This window comes from Nicotiana sylvestris, chromosome 9 (genome assembly GCF_000393655.2).
Source record: "Nicotiana sylvestris chromosome 9, ASM39365v2, whole genome shotgun sequence".
NCBI lineage: Eukaryota > Viridiplantae > Streptophyta > Magnoliopsida > Solanales > Solanaceae > Nicotiana > Nicotiana sylvestris.
In genome coordinates, this window is record NC_091065.1 from 31,780,800 (window position 1) to 31,792,033 (window position 11,234).

Consider the following 11,234-nt stretch of genomic DNA (forward strand, 5'->3'; position numbering starts at 1 on the left):
CTACCTGGGAGGGCATAGAAACGAGCCTGAGCACCGCCTGATCGACCTCCCCCTCTAGGGCGACCCCTAGCTAGCTGGGCGGGTGGTGAAGTAACTGGAGCATAAGTCGAGGGCTGACCCCTCTGCTGAGATTGACTATTATGAAGACGATGGCACTATCTCCTTATATGTCCAAACTCTCCACACTCATAGCAACTCCCCAGTGTTGGAGATGGGGACTGAAGGGAACCCCTGGCACCGGAATGACTAGTAGAAGGGCCTGGCATGGAAGAACCCTGGACTGATGGAGCACGAGACGAGCTCTGAGCTAGAAGGGCACTAAGTGATGAGTGGCCCTGATAAGAGCTGTGAAAGCCATAACCTGATGATGCTCCACGGTAACCTGGGCAAGCAGAATATGCCTGCCTAAATGAACGGCCTCTGCCCTGCTGGAACTGACCCCTCGAAAAAGGCCTGTTAAAGCTACCAGATCCCCGAGTCCTCTTGGCCTCCCTCTCCTCTCGCTCCTGCCGGTGAATCGTCTCAATCTCACGGGCGATATCAACAACCTCCTCGAAGGTAGCACCTATCACCCTCTCCCTAGTCATGAGAATCCGAAGCTGGTACGTGAGGCCATCAACAAACCTCCTGATCCTCTCTCAGTCTGTGGGAACCATCCAAACCACATGACGGGCTAACAGAGAGAACCACATCTCATACTGCATCACCATCATCTCCCCCTGACGCAGTTGCTCAAACTGCCTGCACAGCTCCTCTCGGCGCGACTGTGGTACATACTTCTCCAGGAAGAGAATAGAGAACTGCTGCCAAGTAAGGGGCGCTGAACCAATAGGCCTACACCTCTCATACACCTCCCACCAAGTGAAGGCAACCCCAGAAAACTAAAAGGTAGTAAATGCCACACCACTAGTCTCAAGAATCCCTGCTGTATGAAGCATCCGCTAACACTTATCCAAGAAACCCTGGGCATCCTCGCCCTCTGCACCGCTGAATATCGGAGGCTGGAGTCTACCAAACCTCTCAAGTCGACGCTGCTCATCATCCGGCATAACTGGTACCGCAAACTCGTGAGCTGGTGCAATCGGCTAGTTTGGAGGTGCCCCCGGTGTCTAGAGTCCCTACACAACCTACTCAGGTGTGCGAGCAACGAGAGTCTGGGTGCCTCCCCCGACCTGGGAATTAGCTGCAGCCGTAGTAGCTGAGACCGCCTAATCCAAACCGGTACACTCTGATAAGATCTGAGCTAAAGCCTCCTAGAGACTTGGGATCACAATAGGCATAGCTGGTGCCCAAACTAGTGCTGCTATAGCGCCCACAACTTGGACCTGATACGAAACTGGGGCAGCTGGTGGATCTGTCAGTGCTACTCTAGCTGCTCTGCCCCTGCCACGGCCTCGACTGTGACCTCGGCCTCTGGTGGCCCTAGCTGGTGGTACTGGCAGTCGTCCGCCCTGCCCGGTCGCACGTGTCCTCACCATCTGTCAGAGAATGGAATAACAGAAGTTTAGTACGTGGACAAACAGATCTGCATGACAAGAATTTCAAGAATATGAAGTTTTTCCTAAAGGTTCTGCAGCCTCTCGAGGATAAATACAGACATCTCAGTACCGATCCGCGAGACTCTACTAAATCGGCCATGACTTACGAGACCTATGTAACCTAGGCACTAATACTAACTTGTCACAACCGCAAATATCGGTCGTGATGGCGCCTATCACACTACTAGGCAAGCCAACTAATCAATAACCACAACCCTATTTCTAATAACATTAAGCCGTTTTCTAGCGCAAGTTTTAGATACCAAATTCATTATAAGCATTAAGGCAGCAAAAGATATGCGGAAAGTCAAAATAACAATAAACTACACAACCCAAACTGATCTGGTGTCACGAGTCTAGAGCCTCTAATACAAATCTGAACACCTAATACATCAATAGTGTAGGAAATGCAAAAAAAATAATAAGATAGAAGGGAGAAAACAGGACTACGAATGCCATGCAGCTACCTCGAATTCCCCGACAGACACTGAATCAGCTGAAGATGCTCACTCGGCCGCTCGGGCGCCTGGATCTGCACACAAGTTGCACAGAGTAACGTGAGTACGCCAAATCAGTAAGTAACTAAAGTAAATAATGGACTGAAAACAATGACGAGCAGTTCAAAAACATATAACTTTAAAATCAGTTCTGTCATAAAAATCATCATTTCCAATTTAAAACATTGAAATCAGTTACTTAGCAATATATCCAACAGAGGCTTTTTTAGAAGAAGAGTGAAAATAGTGGAGACATCAAAATAGGGCCCCTTGGGCAAGGAATCACTCAGAATATGGCCCCCCCGGGCAGCCTCTCAGTCACTCGTGACTCAACTCTCATCACTCAGTACTCACTCTCAGCACTTAGTTCATTTATATCTCATAATAATAGAAATCATAGTAACCGCTGCGGTGTGCAGCCCGATCCATATATTTATAGTTGACTACGTTCACTAGGGGTGTGCAGACTCCAGAGGGGATCCTACAGCCCAAGCGTCATATCGCAGCGGCGTGTGGCGTGCGGCGTGCAGCCCGATCCATATAAGTATCGCCACGACGTGCAGCTATATATATATATATATATATATATATATATATATATATATCCTCACAATTTGGGTTCTCAACCTCTCTCAGTCTTTAACCTCACAACCTCTCGAGCACAACAATGGAAATTAGGGAACTCAGCCCAAAAGTCCTCACAATTAGGAGTAGAGTAATAAAACCAGTTTTAAACATTTAAGCAGGTAAAACATGACCTAGGGTTTGCTTCTAGTAAGTAAAGTGAGGAAAATAGTCAAAATGCCCCTAAGGGTTGCTACATGTCGGCACAAGGCTCCAAACATGGCATACTGCCCATAATACAATATAAATATCCAAAATACAGGATAACATAATATTTCCAAATCAAATACGCGGCTTAATAGTCGCTATGGAACGGACTAAGTCACAATCCCTACCAGTGCACGCCCACAAGCTCGTCACCTAGCATGTGCGCCACCACTTTTATTAAAACAAGTCAAATACCGGGGTTTTGTACCCTCAGTTCCAGATTTACATTGGTTACTTACCTCAAACGGATGAAAATACTACTCCGCGATGCCTCTGCCCCTCGATCGGCCTCCACTCGCATCGAATCTATCCAAAATTAGAACGAGGACGTCAAAATATGCCAAAGGAACGAAGCCCAAGCGAAAACAATCAATAAATGGCACAAATCTCAAAATTACCAAAACCCGACCCCCAGGCCCACGTCTCGAAATTCAGAAATTTTCACATAAATAGATCCCTTATCTCCCTACGAGTTCATACATATCAAAAGTTCTCAAATCCTACCCCAAATGATCCTTCAAATCCCAAATCAAAAGTCCTATTTCTCAAGCCCTAGTTCTTCAATTTTAGGCTTAGTTTACATGATTTTCTAGGTGGGATTCACATAATAATCGAGTTTTTAGTCCAAGAATCTTACCTCCCAACGATTCCCCTTGAATCTCTCTGAAATCTCTTTCAAAAATCTCCCAAAATGGCCAACTATGGAGGAAATAAACCCAATCCTCGCGGACAAGACAAGTTTAAAACATTCTGCCCAGGACTTAATTTCCTTCTTCGCGAATGTGGTCAAACCCTCGCGTTGGCGAAGCACAAACTCACTTTGACCAACTTTTGCTCTATGCGAACGCGACATGACCATCGCGAATGCGATACTTCCTCTACCTTACCCTTCACGAATGCGCTCACTATTCCGAACGCGATGAACACTTGACCTCGAACTCATCTGATCCAAATTCCTCTATGCGATCGCGAAGACCTTCTCGTGAACGCGATGCTCCACTTCCCAGCCCTCCGTGAACGTGAAGCTCTTCTCACAAACACGAAGGCTTAATGCTTGCCTTCCTCAACTGCCTCTTCGCAAACACGAGGCTCCACTCGCGAACGCGAAGGGTAAAATCCCTGCAACACCTGAACAGATTTTCTGCAATTTTCTAAACTCCAAAATGATCCGATTAACCATCAAAAAGTCACCCGAGGCCAACGGGACCTCAACCAAAGGCACAAACACATCCTAAAACCTTATTCAAACTTGTTCCAATCATCGAAGCACTTCAACAACATCAAATCACCCAAAACACATCGGATTCAAGCCTAAGTTTCTAAAATCTTCCGAAATACGTTTTTGATCAAAAACCAACCAAACCATGTCCGAATGACCTAAAATTTTACACACACATCCAAATGACACAACGAAGCTACTTCAACTCTTGGAATTCCATTCCGACCCCTATATCAAAATCTCGCCTATCAACCGAAAATCACCAAAATATCAACTTCGCCAATTCAAGCCTAAATATACTCCGAACCTCTAAAACCCATATGATCATACTCCTAACTCATAAATTATCTCCCGAAGTTAATCGAACCATTGGAACTAACATCCAAGCCCTCTAACACATAAGTCAACATCCGGTTGACTTTTCCAACTTAAACTTCCTTAAAAGAGACTAAGCGTCTCAAACCTTACCAAAATCATTCTAGACTCGATCCGACCAACCCGATACCACAAAACTCGGATAACGAAGCTTAAAGAAGCAGAAATGGGGGAAACGGAGTGGTAACTAGTGAGACGACTAGCTGAGTCGTCACATTACACTTTAATAGGTGACACCTTTAAGAATACCCATTTATTAACCCCGAACTCTAAATCTCATCGCCGCACGTCAGAATATGACTTCTGACAACTCTGAGCTGTCAACAATCACTCCCAAATAAGCTTTACCTTTTCTATGGCCGGCTGAACCAGGTCTGGCCCATGTAACCCAGATTCTCCAATATCAAACCACCCTGTAGGAGATCTGCACCTCCGCCCATAAAAGCCTCATACAGAGCCATATGGATACTGGAGTGGTAATTGTTATTATATGCTAACTTGATAAGGGGTATATATTCATCCCAACTTCTTTTAAAATCCAACACACATGCTCGCAACATATCCTCGAGTGTCTGAATCATGCGCTCGGCTTGTCCATCAGTTTGTGGATGAAAAGCTGTGCTGAGATTCACTTGAGTCCCTAGACCTTTCTGAAATGACCTCCAAAAATGTACTGTAAACTAGGCCCACGGTCAGATATAATAGATGTGGCTACTCCGTGTAGTCGCACTATCTTCTTAGTATATAATTTTGCATAATCCTCTTTTGTATATGTAGATCTGACCGGTAGGAAATGAGCTGATTTCGTGAGCCTGTTGACTATCACCCATATGGAATCAAACTTACGATGGGAACGAGGTAAACTTGCGATAAAGTCCATGATTATCGCCTCCCATTTCCATGTCGGGATCTCTATAGTCTGCATTAACTCTCAGGGCTTCTGGTGCTCTATTTTCACCTACTGGCAACTAGGGCATTGAGCGACATACTCAACAATGTTCTTCTTCATATCGTTCTACCAATACACATCCTTAATGTCATGATATATCTTTGTCAACCCAGGGTGAATGGAATACCATGAATAATGTGTCTTTGACATAATCCTGTCTCGTAGCCCTGCTACATCTGGAACACATAGACGACCCCTGTATCTGATAACCCCATCTCCTTTGAGTTCTAACAACGACTTCTTCTGTTGTGGAACCCACTCTCTCAACTTGACTAACTCTGGATCCTCGTACTGCCTCTCTTTTACTTCAGCTATAAGAGATGATTTTGCAGTATTTTGGAGTATAACTCCTCCATTGCCAGAGTCTACTAACCGAACCCCCAACCAAGCCAATTGATGAATCTCTCTTGTTAATTGTCTTTTCTCAACCTCTATATGTGCTAAGCTACCCATAGATCGACGACTTAAGGCATCTGCTACAATATTAGCTTTCCCTGGATGGTAGAAAATGTTAACATCGTAACCTTTCAATAACTCAAGTCATCGCCTTTGTCGCAAATTCAACACTTTTTGATTGAAGATATATTGCAGGCTTTTATGATCTGTGAACACATCAACATGAACACCATATAAATAATGCCGCCATATCTTAAGTGCATGGACAACCGTAGCTAATTCGAGGTCGTGGGTCGGATAATTCTGCTCATGCTTCTTTAACTGCCTTGAAGCAGACATAATTAATTTCCCATGTTGCATTAAGACACATCCTAACTTGACACTGTGAGCACGTGATTTTTGCTTCACATGAATTACTCCCACAAAATTCCCATAGTTAGATTTTTTTCTTTTAATTATTTGTTATTTTAGGAATTATTGTATAAATTTTCTGATTGTTTGCATTTTTGTGTGCATGTTTAATCTTGTTTAATTCATAAAAAATACAAAAAATACATTGCATTTGCATTTAGGATTTAATTTTACAATTTTAGATTAATTAGTAGATTAGTTTGTTTTACAAAAATGGAAAAATCACAAAAAATCACTCATTTTGCATTTTTTAATTTTTAGCTTCGAATTTTGTAGTTTTTCTTTTAATTTGGTTTTTAATTAATTGTGGTAATCATATTTAGAGTTAATTATTTAATTTGGTGGGATAATTTGGTTTAGGGATTAATTTAGGTTTTATTTTTAATTTTTGAGAAGAAAAAGATTTTTGAAATAAAAAGAAAGGGAAAAGAATGAAAATAATCGGAATTTTGGGCCAAATCCTTCAAATTCTCCAAGCCCAAATCAAATGCACTTCAAACCCGACCAAAACCAGCCAAAACCCGTCCCCCTACCCGATCCAAATCCCGCTCAGAACCAAACGACCCCGTTTTGATCGCTTTTAATCTGAGCCATTGATATCCCCTTGATCGAATGGCTCAGAACTAGGACCCCTTCTAATATATATATATATATATATGTCTGAATATTGCCCTACCCCCCTAACTCGTCGCTCACTTCATCTCCTCCACCATCAGAGACATCTATCAACCCTAGCGCCGCCCCTAGCTTCCTCTGGTGGCGGTGCCGCCTCCAATCCACCCCAAACCTACACCATAGACTCCACTTCACCTCCTAATCCGAATCCTCACTCCTTTTCACTTAAATCCTGCTAGAACCTGTTGAATCTTAAATCGAAGGTCGAACCCTAAAATCCCAAAAACCCTCAGGATCGAAATTTCAGTGAAGATTGGGGTATACTTGGATATTATTCGTGTGTTCTTGATAAGAACATACGATTAATGTCAAACTCGGCCTAAATTTGAAGATTTGAAGATTCGTTGCCATTCTTTACTGTCCGAGCTATTTTAGGTATTTCCTTTTTTTTTTCTTTTGTTTGATATTTTCTTCGATTTTTCCTTTCATCTCATCACCTTCTGCTTCTTTCTTTTCTTCTGCTTTCTTTCTTATTCTCTCTTGCTTTCCTAGTTTCTTTAGAGTCATTTTTTATGCATGTTATTTTAAGTTCGTCTTAATTAGCAGGATTTCGTTCTTGTGTTAGATTTTTGTTTAAATTTTGTTTGCTTCTACCTTTCTTTGATCCCAAGACCGTAGGAGTCTTTATGACTCTGTAGGTCATTTAGTTGGGTAATTTTGATTGCCAATTGAATTGGGTTTTGGAATTCAGAAGCCCAAAAGGGATTCGATCCAGTTTGGCTAGCCCAATTTTAGAAGTTGAACCTTGGGTCAACACTGACCCGTTTGGGTTCACTGAGGTAATTTTTAGGGGTTTAAGGGGTAGTATAGGAGTTCTAAGTTGGTGAATCTCTCCTAAATAAATAGGGAAGCTTCCTAGAAGCTGGGATTAAGACTTATATGAAAGACTGATTTTTAAACTAAGGACATGAGAGCAAAAATGAAAATTCCAAAAGGATTTAAGTGCAAAACTAAAATCATTTTCTGCTGCCCTAAGGCTTGCCTATAAAGGCATTCTTTCTTCACTTACAAGAAAAAAGGGAGAGACTAAAAAAATTCTGAAAAAAGTTGCAAATGGCTGAGCTAAAAGAACTTCAAAACTCTTGCATTTTGGTAGAAAATTGGTCTAGTTCTGCAATTAGTATAGTTCTGCAATTATTCTTTCCATTTTGAAACCTTGAACGGATTTCTAGCTTATTCGGGGATTCAAATATGGTCTAAGGGCTGTCTAATCACTGTTCCATTGCTGGTTTTCGAGCTGTCCTACTGTTGTTTCCTCTTTATTTGAGTTTACTACTGCTGCAGCTTCTGTTTGCTCCCAGCTCATTTTTCTTGTTTGTTTTGCTGTTGTGACCAGGTATTTCTCATCTCTTTGACATGTGAAATGGAAGAACACGAAGTTATTTGATTGAGTTGAAATCTATGTCATATTAGTTTGTAATGTCGTTTCCTACATTCCTGAAAATCATCAGATTCTATAATTAGTTTGGTTTTCTTTGTTATGTTTGTTCTTTTCTGTTTTAGTTTTATGTTTGGTTTGTAATGTTGATAAATCATGGGCTCTAGCCAATCAATATAGATTAGTTTGGGTTTTGTGTTTGTATGAATAGACATGTTAAGATTACTACAACAAAAGGTTCAGACCTATTTTGGTTTCGTTAAACCAGTGTTTGTTTGGTATTGATTCCTGCCTGAATTTGCTAAAAATGCCAAGCGTAGGTTGGAGGCTAGAAGCTTTCAATTGGAATACATATCATTGGTTGTAGTGTCCTATTTGAAGTCATGTATTGCTTCATTTCATTGAAGTGTTTAGCTGATTCATTTCCAGGTTAATAGTCAGTATGTAATCATTTTAATGTTTGGCTTCTACTTGGTCTTCTTCTTTGATAAAAATTAGTAAACACGAATTTCTTCTTCAAAAGTCTGGAATTAGTTAGGTTTAAGTCCATGTTAGTAGGGTTGTTTCCTTGAAATCATATCAATCTTTTGGCTGAAAATTAGGTTAAATCTTTACATTTAGTTTTATTTAGAGTCATATAGCCATGGTTAAATGTGTTGGTCTAAAATCAGAATTTAGCATGAGCTTTGATCTCTGAATTTCTAATATTAAATGAGGAACAATTGGTGTAAAGGTTTTGTTATCACGTTGGGGATCATATTTTCAGTATAGAACATATGTGGTATTCAAATGTGCTTCGCATGTGTTTAAGGTAGTCAATATTTGGTTTAGATTCAAAGATTTGACGAAGGATGCAGTGTAACCTCAATTGTTAATGCTGAAACGTTAAATTGGGCCACCAGCATTGGCCAAGTTGTGCCAAATTCCCCACTTGCCATTCAGTCTTTGGTTTGGACTTCATGTCGAGCCCAATTATGTTCTCGTTTTTGTTAAGTAACCAACAATCGATTATTGGGCTCCAGGCCAGGCCCAGGCCATGGAATAAATTAGAACAATTTCATTTAGTGCTATGCCTTTCCATTTAGTGAATCAAGTTTGAACCTTAGCCTAAAGTAATTACAATTGCTTCAACCTTCTTTAATTAACTAGGCCCTTTAATAGTTTGAGGTGTGCCGTGCCAAATAAAATCTTAAAATGCATGGCCGTCACTTAATTAATTTTAACTCTGTAGAAATCGAGGTGTGCCATTAGTGAATTTCCCATGACCCTCGCAAATTTGAAAGTGAGTAGTTGCTTTAGGAACGCTATTTTTAAAATTAATTTCCTAAACTCGGGTGTGCATTTCATGTGACCCAACTCCAATTCTCAACAACGTTAAATAAAATGTGTCATGGATCGCGGGTGCATTTCATGTGACGTGGTTCAAGACGTGTTTTAGATGACGTTGAATCTTCCAAAAAATAATTAAAAGCAGTGAATAAGTTAAAAAATTATACCATAGGCTAAAATATGTATTAAAATCAGATAATAAGCCAATTATGATAGTTTAAGAGACAGTGCTAGAACCACGGAATTCGGGGTGCCTAACAACTTCCCTCGAGTTAATATAATTCCTTATTCAGAATTTCTGGTTCGCAGACTTCAAAAGGAAAGTCAAATTTCCTCGATTTGGGATTTAAAATAAATCGGTGACTTGGGACACCAAATAAACTATCCCAAGTGGCGACTCTGATTAAATAAATAATCTCATTTCGAATAATGTCACTTAGAGTAGAAAAACTCCATATCTATACCTTCGGGTATGTAAAAAGAAGGTGTGACAGCTCTGGCGACTCTAATGGGGATAAGAACCCAGAATCTCTGGTTTAGGGTTCAGAATTCGAGCTTAGAATAACTGTTATACTTGGCTTTATTTATTATCTGATGTTTACATGTTTTGAGCCTAATGTGCTAAGTGCCGATTTTTACCGCTTTGATATTGTGTGAATTGTATATGAAACTGTTACGAAACCCTCTTCTCTTTGAGTCTTCTTAATCATCTGGGAAGTGTGCACTTCGTGTGACTTCTTTTCTGTTTGAGTCTTATCCCAAATTTAGAACGAGGTTCAGACAAGTTGCAAAGACGGTGAAGCTTCTGCATTCCCGGTACGCTGCCCCCCTCGGCTCGAGCTGTCCGCTTGGGTAAGCCTGGTCTAGAACAATACACCTAGGTTTTAAACCTAGTATAACATAACCTCATGCCAGATCCCTGGTAGGTACGTTTGTTTGCATCACGTGCATCTGACTTAAGGGACTCAACACAGGGGTTGAGTCCGTCTAGGACAGATGTACCCAAATTAAAAAGACCATCCTAATGCATCTTATATGCTAATTGCGCATCTATTTGTTTCGGCTTGCATGTTGACCGACTTCTAGAATAGGGAAAGAAAATAAAAAAATGAATGAAAAGAAAATCATAAAAAAGAGTGAGGTAGGTATTTGAAAATCTTGAAACTCTGCCGAGATTTTGAAAAAAAAGAAGAGAAAATTTTGTTTTTAAAAATAGTTGGTTATGTTTTCATTTTTATCAAATCTGCCCGAACTACGTCAGTTTGATTCTCACCGGATGTGGGATATGTAAGCAACCCCCATCGGGTCCAACTTTCTTTTTGCAAAAATAGTCCAAAAAAGAACAAAATTTTTATTTTTTTTCATTGTAAATAAGTAAGGTGGTGCCATTCTTGTCTAAAATAGCCGAATGTCCCCAAAAGGGCGCCGGAAGGCGGTTTTTGCAAGAACAACCACCTTGGTCGCTTTTTCAAATTTTGGCCGGTTAGCAAACACAACCTTAAAATCTTCTTCCCCGAAGTGCTGAAAGGCCGTGTTTGCGAAACCAGATTTTTATGAAAATTTTGAAAAAAATAAATAAAATAGTGTTAACTTTTTCTCGAGTCAAAATGAATCATGATCTTTTAATTAAATCACC